Below are 18111 nucleotides of genomic sequence, written 5' to 3'. Positions count from 1 at the left end.
AAACTGTGTCTCCTTAATTATTTAAGTCACTCATGGATGTTTAATTCCCTATCACCAATTTCTTCCATCGAAATGCACCTCAATTTTTAAGTGATCTCATTAAATTGGTAGAATTGAAGACATAAGTATTTGACTACACATTATTGTACCGTATCATTTGCACAGCGATCGATAACCCTCAGGAGGACCCAAAAGGTTTTCTGGATTTTTGAGTAAGTAACTTTGTTTTAGGGCATTATTACTGGCACACTGTTTGTTTACACTGCTCTGAATGTAGTATGTTTGGTGTCATATGTTTGGTTGAAGGTGTGCTCTAATTAAGATGCAGCAGGTCTGTAGGAGCATTTATGCATGGAAGTGAATGTGAGTGAGAAATAGCACATCGGGTTGCCTATACCTCCTGTTACACCCTGTCACTTGCACCTGATGCACCTTTCGCTAGGGAGCAGTTCATTCTTTTTTGCTTTTTGGTGATCTACACAGTTGTGGAATATCCTTATTCACTCCAGGAGGGTGTAACAGAGCTTGAGATTTTCCGAAATTGAACTAGTAATGGAGTTATGCAATTTTTAGGTCTCGCATAGAGCAAAGCATGCGCTGCCTCTATGAGGCATGAAGTAATCTGTATGTTGGGAGAAACTCCGCCTATTGCTGGGTAATTTCTCCTTCCGCTTGCCATTTGTTTAACGATGGCATAGCTTTTCTTATGGGGCTTATTACTGGCTGTAGTTAGGATGCGTCACTTCCGTTTATTCCGGAAGCAGCACAGCCTAACTACAGTCTTCGTCCGCTTTCATGCTCTTTCAACTCTTGCGCTCTTGTGTTTAAGGACTCTTTTTTGCCCTTGTTCGTCAGTACAATGGCAGCGGTGGGCACCACACACAACACTCTTGGCAATGGCAGCTGCGTTTCTTGTTTATTTTTGTCCAGGCAAGGCACCTGTCTCTGCATTAGACCACCACCAGCGCTGCAGCTGCGTGCGTGCGTGCTGTGCAGACTCATCCCTCTGACGCCGCCAGCCTGTCATCTAGCAGCACCGTGTGCAGCTCCACTCTTTGTCACGCTATTCACACCGTCTCCGTCGTTGATCGTCGCCGTCCTTGGTCGAGCGAGCACTGATGGTTAGGGACTCCTTCAAGTAGCTAGGTGAGTCGGCCCCCTCTCCGGCAATTGACTGCCACCAGCCCATCGTAATCCGTCCTCCCCCTTCACCTTCGTGGTGTACGCTGCTAGAGTTTAGGCATTTCTAGGTTCGCAGTTAGATAAACCACAAGACTTCTTTAGCAGTGGAAAGTCATCTTTGTGTTTCTTGTTATCCTATGTAGTGTGTTTGTTATTGCGCTGAGGGTAACCAGAAAACCCTGTTCAACCCAGAACTGCTGAGCGCTAAAACTCCAGAACTGGATGCAAGTGCCTCACAAGACATGCGGCCCCTTGCAAGTGCTGTACATTAAAAGAGGGGGGTGGGGTGTAGTAGGCATATACATTGCATATTCCGTGAATGCCCACTAAGTAGTAGAATAGGGTGGCCACCTAGCTCCGTGCTGTCAGGACATCGCATGCCCTGTCTTGACCTTTCCTTGACAACTACCTTGTTTTTTTTACAATAGATTTCCCTTGTAACCCTGTAAAGAGGCACAGTCCAGCACAACTGCATGGGCCGCGGTGTGCACAGAGGCCCTCTGGTGCCTGACTCAGAGGCGAGGGTTGCAGCTTGGTTTTACTTTCAGCCGAGAATACAGAGCAACCGAAGCCTGCCCAGCCAGTGTGATCACGTGGTGCTGTGCGGCCTGGTTGTGTAGCGCCACACAAAGCGCCTCTCGTCACTGTTAGCAGGAGCATGGCCGGTAGTGCGATCCTTCGAGGTTTCAGTGAACAGCAACATCAGCATTCACTGTTAGGCACGGAGTGCACAGGGAGCAGGTGTCTTTTCTCTGCAGGAAACATACTCGTGCAACGCAGGCCAAAGTCCTTGTAGCGCTAACAAAAGGAGAGCTTAGGCAGCGTTTACTCAGGTAAGAAAAGGGGCACGCATATTGTATATTGTTGAATAGAGGAAAACACATTCCCAACAGAACTCCTATTTCTGTACTACAATGTGCAGAGAAAGGCCTATGTCAATAAACGACAGACAATGCGTGGTATATATGGGCAAACTCCCGTGTGCACCAGAAAGAGAGGTGCAAGACTCGTGTGTGGAAAACCAGCAGCTGATTCCGTGACTTGTACTGGTGCATGCCGCTGTGTGCGTCTGTGTGTGCACCCTTGTGTATCTATGTATGTGTGCGTCTGTGTGTATCTGTGTGTGTATTCCCTTGTCTGTTTGTGTGTATCTATGTATGTGTGCGTCTGTGTGCATCTATGTGTGTGTGTATCGATGTATCTGTGCTCGTGAGTGCCTGTGTTACTGTCCACACAAGTGAAATGTTTCTGCCAAGGAGGGGTACATGCAGGGCAGAAAAAAGCGCCAGAGCTTCGCGTGCCAGATAACTTTTACAAGCCTTTTGCTTCTTTTCACTGGAAATGAAAGTGTTTTGGTGGTGCACACATGAGTGGGATTATATTTCTTTTTACGCTAGATTTCCCTTATAAAGTCCAAAGAACAGACTTCATCACTATTGGTTTTAAAAATCTTAAACTACACAAGTGCGTAGTGTAGATAAAAGGGTGCAGTAATTACTTAGGTCTTTAGCCAAAACCTTGACATTATATTTATTCAATGTGCACTGGAAAACAAAAATTGTATTTGTTTGAGTCGCTGTATGTCGTGATCTGACGTTCTCCTGTTATAAGATTTCTGGGCAGGCGTTTAAAAGTATCAATCGAGATAGGTGCATTATTTTCAACCGCTGCCAATGTTATAAAACTCTATAATCCAGCAAATAATATTTGCACCGGTTGCAGTGCGCCCTGCCCCCATTAAGCCTGGACAGACCTATGCCCCGTCCCCGGAACAAAATTATCCCCAGCAGGAAATGAAATGACAGTGTTATTTAAAGGGGTTGCTGCACAAGAGGGGTGGCCCATCGAGTTTACAGAGCAGTTGTTACAGAGCCTTCCTTAGACAGGAAGCGGACTGGAGCAAGGTGTTTTTCATGTATCACACTTCTATAATAATCACCCGTTTTATATATAGAGCGTCGTTCCACGGTGCCTAAGTGCTGCAAGCAGCAACCGTTCCTGTTACCTAGTTGATTTATGAACATCAGAAGAATGAAAGGCTGAGTTAGCCTAGCTGGAATTCTAACTTGTGCCTGCAGATAACAGCGTTTAAACCACTGAACCCTTGCAGTCTCTCTTGCGCCTGTGCTGCCCTTCTGCTCCTGATGCGCGCTTTGCAATCTAGAGGGTGGGCGGGATAGAAGAGTAGGAGAAGGCAAAAACTTCCTGAAGGAGGGGTTCGTACATTGATTCTCTCGTTAGAAATACTTATACGGTCTGGGACATCTGCATGGTGCATCCCTTCCTCAACCTCTCAAATAGTTCTGCACATGAACGGCCACTGCACTCAATACCACATAATTACTAAACATAATTGCACTGCACACCATGCCACATAATTCCATTACACAAATCCGCTCTACACCACAAAATTCCTTGCCAAACAATTCCATGCCGCACAATTTCACAACTAACAATTCCAATCCAACTCACATAATTCCACTACGCACTATATACATACACTCCATAAGGCATTGGTAAAAGACTGTCATTTACAACACCAATATCTCTCTCTCAACCAAATGCAAGACCTATTGCATTTCCAATGCTTATTTCAATAGCATCCTCCACTGGTGGATTTTAAATATCCCATGGTTCAAGACAAGACACTGCGAGGGGTGACAGACCAGCCTACAAATGAATTTTAATTAAGGTTCCCTGTTTTCCATTTTCACTGATTTTTACAGATAAATAAAGACAGAAAACATTCATTTGCTTGCCTGTATTTATTTTTAAATGTGGGTAAAAACGTAAATTGAGTTGCTTTTTGTGTAATTCTAAATACTATCTGCCATGACTGCCAGGTCAATAGATGTGTGGATTGATAGGTAAGGGGGCTAAAAAAGAAAGGAATTTCAGTAAAGAGGCTTTAACAACACTAGATATGAACAAATTTGATACTGAAATGTGTATATTTTTATACAAGTACACTGATTTATCTTATGCGGGTGTTCACAACACTGAAACCTAGCAAATATATAAGCATGAGTGCATATTTATCAGGTAAATAAATGTGGAAATATACTAATTTCAGCTTAAATTTTCCACAAACACCAAAATAAATATGGCTAGATACAGATAAAATTAGCAACAAATAAATATGGATAGATACAGACGGAAACGGCAAAAAAACTAAATACCATAAAACTGGGAGCCCTAATTTAAATATGTTTGCCTCCCTGTGGTGACTGAGAGGGTAATTCTAATCAAATCAAAGTACACATTAAGCACTTTGTAGCTTATACACAGCATTTGCTTGCCTAGGGTATTGTTGCATGTCAGCACACACACCTTGGCTGTGGAGCAGACACCCTTCTTCCCGCACACAGAATAAAAATATTAGAGGGAACATCCCCAATTGCGTAAACTAGTAATTCACATAAGTATCAGTCTCACATACTAGTTTCAAAGTTAGCCCACTAGTTTCAAGGATAGCCTACAGGAAATGGTCTTCTCTTAGTGACAATATCGGCCACACTCACCAGCCCTCTTGCAGCAACATACAGGTAGCATAAATAAGCAGACAAGACAACCTTTTGGTGGAGAAAATTGCTGCAGGTTTATTAGCATACCAAATATGCCAACATGGTGGGTTATCTTACAGGCGATCCAAAGGCAAGCCGCCCCTCGCGGCCTACCACCTGATGGGCCAACTTGCATCGTGGTCTTAGCCAATCGGTGCTTAGCGGTTGTGGTGAGGGGATAGCCCCTCCCACTTCCGGTGAAACATTGGTCCACCATATAACACACGCACCCCCCCTATGAGGGGCGGAGCGTTCAAGCGACCCCCGGTTGTACAGGTTTCCAACCGCCCGTAGGACAGATGGGGTGCCGTTGCACCCCAGGGTCCACCGCACAGACTTCCTGGGGATATTCGGCCTCAGCACCCTTTGTGCTCCTGAAGAGGGTACCCCTGAGTACCTTTCCGCCTCTGGATCGCCATGTAACTCCGCCACAGCCCTCGGTGTGGGGACCGTCGCAGCCAGGGCCCCCCACCAAGGCCGGCGCTCCTACTTACATCCCGCTATTTCCAGGGCCTCCCCTAGGTCCAGGAGGAACAAGTCCATGCTTATTCTGGAGAGATGTAGCCCATCGTCCTCAAAGCACCCTTTGAACTTGGCGTGTAGCAACCCTTGTCTAATGAAGCCAAATCCCCTCTGCTCAGTGAATTAACGTATAGCACAGATGCGCCTACTGTGCGCAGGCTCCTTCGCCTCCGCCAACCGAGCTCCATGCCGTGGGTGATTTCAGACCACTGAAGTTCACCTGTCCCCAACAGGTTGCTAATTTGCACCGTGTGGTCTTCGTGGTCTTCTTCTAGGGTGCATTACTTCGCCACATTGACCAGACTATTTCATAGTTCTTTTCAATTATCCCTGGTGCACATAGTAATGGTGTCACAACAGGTTTGAGTGAATAAGTGTATGGTGCCCTGTTATTAGACACTGCACCCTTTCGAGAAGTGACAACTTACGCAGCCCACCCTGTTTGCTGAACCTTCGACTGGTCATAGATGCTATCCACCTGTGACCCTTGATACTTACACCAGTAATGGTGTCGGACAACAACATTTTGTGTCACATGTTTCGCTGTGGTCCCTTTGGTGGATCCGCTGGGACCCTTCTGTATCCCTGCAAATGCTGTGTTACGCACTACAGCCCTTTAATGCCCTTGCCTGTCCCTCAAAGACACCTGACAGCCTGATGCCCCCCGCAGCTTTGGGGAGAGGTGTTGGGCCCAGCACACCCCAGTCTATGTTTCTAACATTATCTCCCCTACAGGCTCCAGTTAGTGTGAGTGGCTATCCCTGTCCTGGCAAGGCATGTCCTTGGCTATTCCCCCCTTTGGTGACTATCCTGCCAGGGATATGTGACATTAAGCATGGGTGTCCTCGTGTACCTGCCGTGTAAGAGGGGGAACCACATGAACGAACACCTTCTTGAGCAGTGGGAACGGCAAAACAATTGTTATTCAATCATTGTAGCCAAATTATGCTCTGCCCCCACAAATTAGCTGGCAGCTACCGCAATTGCCTGGATCCCTGGCTATAGAGCGGGTCTTTTTGTCTGTCTTGGATGGTCTCGAGGATCCATCTCTTGGTTCATGCTTGCAACCCTTAATATTATCACATTAGTTGTACAAGACCACTGCCTGGCCGCAAGCTTAGCTAAGTCCCCTCGGGAAATCGCCTGCCTGTGCGAGCCGACCAAGCTAGCTCCCTTGGCATCCCATCACTTTAACACAAGGTTTACCTCTTTAGGCATGTCACTAATTGTCTCCATCATGCGTTTAAGGCTGGTTTGAGACCTACTTAGACAACATCCCTTCTAAAACACCGTGCCGAGTAACTATTCATGTTTGTCTCTTGAGAAGTCGCCCCGTTTGGGCACTCGTTGGACCCAAGGCAGCTTCTAACAAGCACCCTATCCAAATGTAAAAATCATGTTGCGCAACTTGGGACACTATTACTTCATCACTACGTACTTCCCGGCATGTAAATACTGCCTAAGCTCTCCCCACCTTAGTACTTGAATCCACTAAATAAATACTGTCTCAGGTGTTAAGACTACTGGTGCACCTGGCCAAGGGCCCTCCACTGCGTGTGTACCCCTGCTGTTGCGTTTTAAACTGTTGTTTTTTGCCTGCCCACCAAAAAAATCGCAGGCACTCCTGCTAAGACAAAACCCTATATAGCCATAAGAACAAGTTACTTACCTTCGGTAACGATATATCTGTAAGAAACATTAGTTAGTTAGATTCCTCACCTTAGAATATCCCCAGGCATCAGGCTGGATCCGGAAAGATTTTTGTAGCAATACCCCTTGCGCGTCGCTAGGCGTCATCTGCAGCTCCGCGTCCGTCGTTGGTGTCGTGCGCCGGAATGACGTCGGAGAACTTAGATGCCACCCTCGTGCGCTGACGTCAGTTCTTGTACATAGCTTTCCGCGCCAGGGACGCTGAACCATGCAAGAGACCGACACTGGTGCCAAAAAATCTAGGGCCCTGAAAGGGAGAACCTTAACCCTAGATGTCGGTTCGCAGAACGGGGAGGCTGTGTGTGTCGGTGAGGAATCTAACCAACTAATGTTTCTTACAGATACATCGTTACCGAAGGTAAGTAACTTGTTCATCTGAAAGAAACACGTTAGTTAGATTCCTCACCTTAGAATAGATACCCCAGCAATACCAACCCCGGTGGTGGGTCTGCGAACCAAGATCACACCAGAAAGTCCTGGAGAACAGAACGGCCAAAGTGGCCATCCCTCCGGACTTGGCTGTCCAGGCAGTAATGTCTCGCAAACGTGTGCAGCGAAGCCCACGTCGCCGCCTGACAGATGTCTTGCAAGGGGACTCCCCGTCCCCGTGCAGTCGTGGCTGCTGTGACCCGAGTAGAATGGGCCCGTAGCCCAACAGGAGGAACCTTTTTCGCCAAAGAATAGCAGGTCTTAATACACAACACGACCCACCGAGAGATGGTCCGCTTGTGTACCGCTTTACCCTTCTTAGCCCCTACGTATCCAACAAAAAGTTGGTCGTCCACCCGGAACGGTCTTGTGCGGTCCAAATAAAAGGATAGCGCACGTTTTGGGTCCAGACGGTGGAGCCTCTCTTCATCTTTTGAAGGATGCGGAGGCGGAAAGAAGGTGGGCAGCGTGACAGATTGCCCGATGTGAAAGGGAGTCATGACTTTAGGCAGGAAAGAAGGACGTGTCATGAGGACAACTTTGTCCGGATGAACTGAAAGGAAGGTAGGCTTGGATGACAAAGCCTGGAGCTCACTCACCCGCCTAGCGGAGGTGATTGCAAGCAAGAAAGCAGTTTTCAAAGTCAAAAGACGGATAGGACAGTTATGAAGGGGCTCAAAGGTAGCGCACATCAGAAAAGTGAGAACAAGGTTCAAGTCCCACTGAGGCATCACGAAAGGAACAGGAGGGTACATATGAGTAATGCCCTTGAGAAAGCGGGAAACAACAGGGGACTTGAAAAGAGAAGGCAGATCAGAAAGCCGAAGGAAGGCGGAGAAAGCAGCAAGATAACCTTTCAAGGTGCCCAGAGCAGAGCTCTGCTGGGCCAAAGAAAGAAGGAAGAGGAGAACCTCAGAAAGAGGGGAAGAAAGGGGATCCACAGCCTTTGCTGTGCACCGTGCCACAAATTTGTTCCACCGGCAGGCGTATACCGTCTTTGTGGAGGGACGCCTGGCAGCCAGAATGACATCACAGACTTCAGGAGGCAAGTCAAATGGCATCAACTGCCGCCGCTCAATCTCCACGCATGTAGGTGGAGGCTGGACAGGTTCGGGTGGAGGACCGTCCCTTGCTGCTGCGACAGAAGATCCTCCCGAAGAGGCAGTCGGATCAGGCGGATCGATGGACATACTGAGTAGCTCGGGATACCAGTACCTTCTTGCCCAATCCGGAGCCACCAAGATGACTTGGGCCCGGTCGCGTCTGATCTTCTTCAGCAGTCTGGGCAGAAGTGGTATAGGCGGAAAGGCGTACAACAGACCGCAACTCCACTCGCGACAAAAAGCGTCTCCGAGCGAGTGCCGCCTTGGAAATTCCAACGCGCAGAACTGCTGACATTGCGCGTTCCCTTCGGTGGCGAATAGATCTAACCAAGGCTCTCCCCACTGCAGAAAGAGACCTTGCGCCACGTCCGAGTTCAGACGCCATTCGTGATCCATCATGCACCGGCGGCTGAGTTCGTCCGCTCTGGCGTTCAGAGAGCCCGCCAGATGTTGAACCACCAAGGTGATGCCCTGGTGTTCCAGCCATGTCCAGAGGCGCAGGGCCTCCTGACAAAGGGTCCACGACCCCACCCCGCCCTGTTTGTTGCAATACCACATGACGGTGGTGTTGTCCGTGAACACCTGCACGACACTTCCCCGGACAGAGGGAAGGAAGGCTTTCAGTGCAAGTCGGATCGCCCTCAGCTCCAAAAGATTGATATGGAGCCGAGACTCCGCCGGAGACCAGAGTCCTCTGATCTCCGCCTCTCCCATATGGCCCCTCCATCCCAGGAGGGACGAATCCGTCACTACCATGTGCTCCGGTTGGGGAAGGAAGAGGGTTCTGCCGCTGACCCAATCGCGATTCGTGAGCCACCACTGCAGCTGTTTCGCAGTGCCCTCCGAGATCAAGACGTGGTCGGACAGGTTGCCGTGATGCTGGGCCCACTGAAACTTCAGGTCCCACTGCAGAGCCCGCATCCGCCATCTGGCGTGAGGTACTAACAGGATGCAGGAGGCCATCAGCCCCAGAAGCCGCAGCACCAACCTGACCGAAATCCAGGACAGAGGCCGGAAGATGGGAATCCGGGCTCGAATGTCCAGGACCCGCTGTTCCAGCGGATAGACCCGGAACTGCGCCGAATCGAGAACCGCCCCTATGAAAAGGAGGTTTTGGGAGGGACTCAGGTGCGACTTCGGCACATTGATGGAGAACCCCAGCGAATGCAGGAGGTCTGCCGTAGTCTGGAGGTGGGAGACGACTTGCTGGGGCGAGCCCGCCTTCAACAGCCAGTCGTCGAGATAGGGGAAGACCGGGAACCCTGATCTGCGCAGATGAGCTGCGACCACCGCCATCACTTTCGTGAACACCCGAGGGGCACTGGTGAGGCTGAAGGGGAGCACGGTGAACTGAAAGTGCTCCTGACCCACCGTGAACCGCAGGTAACGCCGGTGGGCCGGCAGGACGGGAATGTGAAAATAAGCGTTCTGCAAGTCCAACGCTACCATCCAGTCTCCAGGGTCTAGGGCAGCAAGGACCTGAGCCAAAGTGAGCATCTTGAACCGTTCCTTCCGGAGGAAGGCGTTCACGCTTCTGAGATCCAAGATCGGGCGTAGGCCCCCTTTGCCCTTCTTGGGAACCAGAAAGTAGTGGGAATAGCAACCACGACCTACTTCTGGACCAGGAATGTGCTCGACGGCCTCTTTGGCCAAGAGGGCTGAAACCTCCTCCCGGAGAAGATGCAAATGATCCTCCGACATACGGTGGTTCTGCGGTGGCATGGCTGGAGGGGTCGTCTCGAAGGGGAGGGAGTAGCCCCTGCGGACGATTTGCAGCACCCACCTGTCCGAAGTGATGGAGCGCCAGTGGAGCAGGTGATGGCGAACTCTGCCCCCCACTGGCGTTGAATGGGCCTGAAAGCTCGGACTAGGAGGGCTTTGAGGCGGATGCTGCCAGGGTGGATGTGGACTGACCGGCACGTTGTCCTCCAGAACCGCCTCGGCGGAAACCACGTCCGCGTGCAGGTTGGTTCTGCGGCCGGTGGCTGGGCGGACGTGAGGAGGCGCCCCTTCCTTGGCCACGAAAGGGACGAAAGGCGGAAGTTTGCGGCCGCGGGACCGAAAGACCCAAGGACTTGGCCGTGGCCCGGGAGTCCTTGAACCGGGCCAGCGCACTGTCCGCCTTCTCGCCAAAAAGGCGAGTGCCATCGAAGGGCATGTCCATGAGGGAGCTTTGGACATCCCCTGAAAACGACGTGGACCTCAGCCAGGCGTGACACCGAAGCGCCACCGTGGTGGAAATTGCCCGACCCAGCGAGTCCGTGGTGTCTAGTCCACATCTAATGGCGTGCCGCGCTGCATCTCGCCCGTTAGCAAGGGCTTGGGTGAGTTGCTCCCGGGCCTCCTCCGGGCACAAGGGCAGCATGTCCTCCACCGCATCCCACAGCGAGTGGGAGTAACGGTCCAAAAGGCAAGCGATATTTAAAGACCGCAGTCCCAAACTCAGGGACGAGAACAGTTTCTTGCCAAACTGCTCCAACCTCTTGGATTCCCTATCCGGAGGAGCGGACGGGAAGGAGGATTGGGAGGTAGAGGCATGGATAACCAGGCTCTCGGGGGTGGGGTGGTGGGAGAGGAATGTGGGGTCGCCCGGAGCAGGGCGGTGGCGCCGGGCAACGTTCCTGTCCACAGGAGGGACTGTGGAGGGCTGGGACCAAGTGCCCTGGAGTACGTCAATGAGGGCCTCACAGCCACAGCAGGCAACTCGAGCCCCAGGGCTTCGGCCGCCTTGCGCAGCACCACAGAAAAGGCTGCACCTTCCTCCGAGGCCACAGTCGGAGGAGAGATGAATGCAGCGTCCGGAGAGGTATCCAAACCGCTGGCGTCTCCCAATTCCTCTGCCCAGTCCTGAGACAATTGGGCCTGTTCGGCCAGAGGGTCCTGAGATCCCTCCCAGTCGCCCTCATCATCCGATTCCTGGTAGACAGGAGGAATGATCGGAGCCGGACGGTGGATGAAGCGGTCACCCATCGGCGCCGGTAACGGCGTCGGACGGCGCCGGGTCCGGCGCCGGGTCCGGAATAGGGCTAAACCGAGGCTCAACGTCGAGCGGAGTCTGGGGCGGAACCGGTGTCGGCGCCGGCGGAGGAGGCGTCGTGAGGTCAACCGGCGCCAGCAGAGATCCAGGTCTGGATCCCTCGGGGACTTGCGGCGTCTGGGCTGGAGCCCTCGACGGTGCCGGGGCCAGAGCCGCCGGCACACGATGTCGCCCAGTCAACCCTGCGGGGCCCGAAGGCGCGCCGGCAGGCGTCGACGGCGGAGCCAGATTCCTCATGGCAGAGAGGAAGGCACTGACCTCCGCCGGAGTCGCGTCAGTCCCAGGGACCGGAGGGTATGGGGACGAGCGCGGCTCCTGCGGCTCCGACGGAGCCGCGGGGGTGGAACCACCCGGACCCTCGGCCGGGTCGCGCGACCGGCGAGGGGAGTCCGAAGAGCGCGGACGCCGCTTGGACTTCTTAGAGTGTTTGGAGTGATGGGACTTACCCGAAGATCCCGATGAGCGATGTCGATGGCTGCAGCTCCGCGAGCGGTCCTTGGACCTCCTCCTGGACCGGGACCGAGAGCGACGCGGAGCAGAGTGTCGAAGCTCGAGTAGCTTACGGGACCGCTCCCGCCTAGCCTTCGACGTCAAGGCCGACAGTCGGGGCACGACTCCGTGTCATGGTCGGCCCCCAGGCAGTACAGGCACCGGCGATGGTGATCCTTTACCGACATCAGTCGGTGACAGGCGTCACAATGCTTGAATCCAGGCATCCTACCGGCACCAGATGTCGTAGTCGAGTAACCAAAAGAGGTCAAAAAGTTAGTCAAAAAGTGACTAGGGGTAAGCTCTTCCCGGATAGGCGCTTACTGGCGCGGAAATAAGAAGAACTGACGTCAGCGCACGAGGTTGGCGTCTAAGTACTCCGACGACGTTATTCCGGCGCACGACGCCAACGACGGACGCCGAGCCGCAGACGACGCCTAGCGACGCGCAAGTGGTATTGCTACAAAAATCTTTCCGGATCCAGCCTGACGCCTGGGGATATTCTAAGGTGAGGAATCTAACTAACGTGTTTCTTTCAGATACGCCAATATGTGTCCAATGTATTCTGGGCAACAGAAATTGAAACAACCGTTAAATCCAAAGGCAATAGTCACCAATATTCTAGACTTACTCAGTGCCTGTTGTAGGGGTCCTCTCTGAAAGCCAGACAGTGCCACTTAGTGGCCGACTGTCAGAGGCGCCAGTGGTGACAAATGAGGGACGGTGCCATGCACCAGAAACCCTAATTCCCCCCGTCAGATTGAGCACCGGTGAACTTGCTGCTGGAAATAGCAGTGGCGGGCCATTGTCGTACTTCCGGAAGTTCAGACTTGACTCTCTCACCTTGTGGGGTTAAACCAGTTACAAAATTGGCAAGTGCGTACCCCGCAACTAACTAGACAGGGAGAAAATGTAAGGGCCCTTCACCCTTGTGCGACAAAGGTGGATTGCCATGACAGAAAGATATTAAAACCGTTTGGTTTTCTGCAACAGTTATTATGGGCAACAGGAATTACACAAACCGTTAAATCCACTGAGATTACACAAATAAAGGCTTTGTTGTATCAGCCAGACCAACAGTGGAGTCATAGCCAAATGGACCAAGTGTGGGCCAGAATGGAGGAGGTGTATGAGAGGCTACTGCAGGCCCCAAGGATTGTGCAACTTGCTGCTGCCTCCCCATAATGCCAGTGGCCCTGTGTCTAAGAAAATGGTGCTGTTGTGATACCTTAAGTTAATGTGGGCAAAGTTAACTTAGTCGGTTTTTAGTTCAAGCACCTGTGTACTGATAAAGGTTCTGAGCAGCCCGGCGAATACTAACCGTGCTGCAGTCTGCCCATGAGTTTATAAAGGTATCAAAATAGAAACCCCTGGCAGCACGAGGTTTGCTGCTGTGGAAAATTCTGAGGCTTTGCCTATGGGTCACAATTTTTAGTGTGTCCGGGTATATTTTCGCACAGCAGGTGCAAGGGATTCAACAATAGCTGATTAAAACAACTCTACTAGCTGCACTTAGTAACGTCATACATTCCCACAAGCCCTATTAAAGTTGATACATACACATAGCCCGCTAGTATCATATGCTTGAGTTAATTTTGCCACTTGTATACATGTAATTAACCACTAGTACATATGTCAAAAGTACTATACCACATAATACTATATTATGATAAGCTCGCCCCCTTTATTACCAAACTCTGACAGCCCTATATTCGTTGAAACGTCACACATTATTACACAGAGCTTAGGAACATGTCACACATGGCTTTGTAAAACCTTGGCGGCTATGCCAGATTATTGTAACTGCAACTGCCAGTACACTGGTTATCCTGGTATCGTTGTGAGGCTCCCTGGTGCCTCCGTGCCAAATTTGCGCTATACAGTCGGCTGTAACGGAGATGCCTGTTTCAAGTAATAAAAGTGTGTATTGCTGGATCTTATTAAGGCAGGGGTGAAGTATGTTTGGGTCCCTCACCTGCTACATTCAATTTCCTATTGCAATCAAGGTCATGATCTGATGCTACATGAATGAAATAGTCATCCTGTAATTACAATGTACCCAGGTCGGTCACGTGCTCTCCGGCCCTGCAATGTGGCCAACAAAAGCAACAGCCCTATGGCTCACAGCAGGAGGCCAAACCCGCCTGCCCCGCACACTGCTCCCGCTGTGCAGCCAAACCCCTGGGGCATCACCTATCACCCAACACTTGAGTTGGTGTGGCGATTCAGTCTGGTCCAGGCCCCCCAAGGCTATAGTAAGGTCTTGGGCAGCAGCTGGTGTGGGTACTTGTGAGTGCCCTGGCACTTACTTTTATTTAAACTCAATGCCATGCGTAAGTGACATAAAACCTATGAGGTAAGTACAAAGGAGGAAAGTTATTCCCTACCTATCCTCCCTCTAGTGAGATACAGTCCGAGGCAGGCCGGTCAGTCCTATATTATGCTGGCTTGTCCTGGACACTGGGCACCTCTCAATACCTTTGTACTTCACCCAAGTCCACAGGCAACCCCGTTGGGTACCCCTTAAAACATTGCGTAACTTGTCTTGTGCGTGCTGTGTGTGAGGGAGAGAAATGCGTGGATGCATAACATTTAACAAAAGTGCACCCTCATAAATCCCTAGCAATTTGAGTGCCACCTAATTTGCATTGGAAAAAGCAGGCTGCTGCAGTGCTCAGCTTGCGTGATTTTTTATCACCCTTTTTGAGAACGGAGATGACTGAACCACCTCAACCCTACTGGCCTCTGGGGCCCTGGATGCTTAGGACGAGTGCTGGCTGCTCTTTAGACGCTACGAAGGGTTATGGCTAAAATTAACCAGGCACACCTATAGCTGTCGGAGTTCATCAAATGGACTACTTATCTTACGCCCTTTCAGTGATAGGGCAGTGCGAAAATTACCAGTGTTGCGACACTCTTTTACACTAGTCTGATGTTTACTTTTATACTAAACCCATTCTTTCTTAAAACAAGCTCCATCATAGACAATCACATTATAATCTGTTAAATTTATCAGAGAGGGCTGTGTTGTTTTACATAAGGTCCAAGCATCCAATGAGGGTAAGTCAAAAGTTGGTAGACCTGCCAATTTATGAAAATATTCACAGTGTGAAGAGGGGTGTGACATTGGGCCGAACACAGCCTGGGGCACTTACACTTAGCAGGGTGGTTCTCTCTGAGAGGCGTCAACCCCCCCCCCCCCCGTAATAGACAAGATCTATGCAGATTTTCCAAACAATAAAGTCCGAAACCACCCAACCTGTGGAGCCAGGATTACCCCTCTTGGACTGCAATACACCGCTGTGACCCAGCCCAATGCCACACAAACTCTGGGGACATGGTAAACGCACCTGGCTTTCCAAGACCCAGCAGAGAGCCTGTCTCAACTGCACAGGACTCCCAGAGGACCGCCTGGAATCAGAGGTTCCCTGAATCTGCTTTGAAACTATTCACTGGTGCACATTGGATGTCATTCCTGTTCGTCTGACGAGGGTCATGCACCCGCCTGGTTAACTTTTTGCGAGTACACCCCTCGCAACACAGGATTCGTCACCTGGCCTCTTCGAAACGGAATCGGAGACCGCGCCCAGCCCGCTCGGCCGCCGAGGCGCATGCCCACATGGGATCACTCACTAGATTTCCCATCTGTTACAGCCGGAAAGGCCCCTGGCGAGGTGGGACGCGCCCAGCCTGCGGAGGTAGGCCCCATGCTGGCCAGGCCACAGAGTGCGCTTCAGCCCCCATGGAGGTTCGCGACCCAGCGAGTGAGATCTACGCGTTATCCTCCGCCCTCCCCCATAATAAAGATGCCCCCTGCAGCGCCGAGCTTAAGCCCCGCAGCAAAATTGGATTACAGGACAAGGGAGCCTGAACGGCACCCGCTGCCCCCCAACGTCGCATCCTTAAACTGCACCGCAGAGAGAGCGCGGGCACCAACGCCACAGAGGGCCAGGCACCCTCCCCCACCCTTCCGCCCCGTTCCTACCGGACGAACCGGGTTCCCCAAAACGTGGACCGGAGCCAAGACCGAAGGGAAGGAAGGAGTTGGTGGGGGGGGGGGGGGGGGGGGAGAACATACCACCGCACTCCCCGTCTGAGACCGACCCCAGGAAACACCTGAATGCCCGCCTCCCCACGCAGCCCCGATGGGAAAGGGAGCCGCCCCCACAGTGTAACGGCAAGCCATAGTGCGGGAAATGCATTCGGGAAGGATTTCGAGTGCTTAATACATCCCATGCCACTTCATGCGCTAACCCCTTTCTATTATTTCCCTAGACCATGCACTCGGTAATGCACCCATCAATATATAGTCCTCTAATCAACAGATTGCCTTAATGTGAATAAGATACGACAAGGGGTTGGACTCGAGTTAGGCCAGAGATTTTAAATCACAGCGTTTCCTGCATAAAGTACTGTACTTCCAGCAATCCTGCCGCCCGGTCCCACCTTGGCACCTGGAAACCGGTGGAAGAGAGTCCGATGCAGGCTGAGGGCCCGCGTCCTGGAATATGGGCGGTGCCTGCCTCCGCACTAGCAATGGCTGCGCTGAACAACCCGTGGTCAGCAAGAAGTTGCTGGAGCGCCTGCTGTCCCCTGACCTCTCTCCCGCCTCTGCAGAAAACCGGCCTGCACGGGTGAAAACCGAGAGGAAATGCGGTGAGTTAGCCTGAGGGCCCGAACTCTGCCCCCACTCTCTAGTATGCCAGCTGCAAAACATGCCCCCGATGGAGCCCAGCTCCTACCCTACTCCCGCTGCGTGCCCACATAACCCCCGTCCCGGAGAAGGGGAGGGGGTGAGGTGAGGAGTGGGGGGGGGGGGGGCTAGATGCTGGGCCCAGGCCTGTACTGCAAAACCTTTGGACAGGCTCCAGCGCAGAAATCAAACGCCCCCCTCACCCCCCGGCCTGAAAGCCACCAAGCTTTGCCCCTTATGCTGGCGCAACACTCGCGCTAACCTGGGCCTCGATAGACCCCCAAGGGCGCTCAACGCCGCGCGCTGAGAAACGGTGATGGATTAAACCCAGATCAGTTGACTGGGAGTGAGTGCTTGCAATGTTCAACACTCCGTCCATCATTTCCTTTGGTTTTTGCTTTGTTCGCCATAAGTTGGCAGGGTATGCTCAGACGTGAGTCCCTTGCTCACTTTGCCACTGGATTCAAGCAAGCCTGGCTGAAGACGGCTGAAATGCCAGAAACCGGTCGTAGGAAGCTTGTTTCCGGTCCAGGGAAGATATGGCTTGGCAGTTCGGGCTGGACTGTTCCCATGAGGCACAGGGTCAGACTGATTTGCATATGGCCATGTCTGAACTGGGGTGGCAGAGTGGGCTAAAGAACGGTGATGGATTAAACCCAGATCAGTTGACTGGGAGTGAGTGCTTGCAATGTTCAACACTCCGTCCATCATTTCCTTTGGTTTTTGCTTTGCGTGCTGAGAAACGGCACGAATGAGTGCGGAACTCGCACCAGGCCCCCTCAGTGATCTAGCTCCGGGCATGCCGCCATGACCCCCCTCGGTCTAACTTCCGCCCGATGCACTAAACCGTGGGGGATGGGGGGGGTTACCAGACCCAAGCCAAACCGACTGCGGAGTTCCCGTATGAGTGGCGTATGCCTGCGTGATGCTGGGGCCTACCGCATTGGTCGGCCCGGATACTCGCCTCGGACCAAATACCCCCTCCAAAACGGCATGGCCCAGGAAGAAAATCATTGCCCTACAGCTCCCTGCTCGTCTGTGCGTAGAGAAAGCTCCGACTGCGACCACCTCCCTGCCCCCTCCCAGTCCCAAGCCCCGGGTACCCACACGGCCCGCAGGCTCATCTCTAATTAGGGCCCGGGTGAGAACATGCTTGGGACCAGTCCCTATGTGGTGGGACCCAGCTGGGGAGGAGGGCGGGTGGCGAGATAAGACTAACCTCGTGGTCACTTCAGCAGCGGTCTCGCAGCACGAACAGTCGGCGTCAGGGCGAGGGGACAAAGAGGCTGCCAAGGGGGCGGGGGAGGACTATATACCCCTCCCTGAACCCCCCCTCGGCCGGAAGTGACACGCAGGACCCCAGCAGGGGTCTCTGGCCAAAAG

This window comes from Triturus cristatus, chromosome 8 (assembly GCF_964204655.1).
Source record: "Triturus cristatus chromosome 8, aTriCri1.1, whole genome shotgun sequence".
NCBI lineage: Eukaryota > Metazoa > Chordata > Amphibia > Caudata > Salamandridae > Triturus > Triturus cristatus.
The sequence above is the reverse complement of the archived record's forward strand: the minus strand, read 5'-3'. Positions refer to the sequence as shown.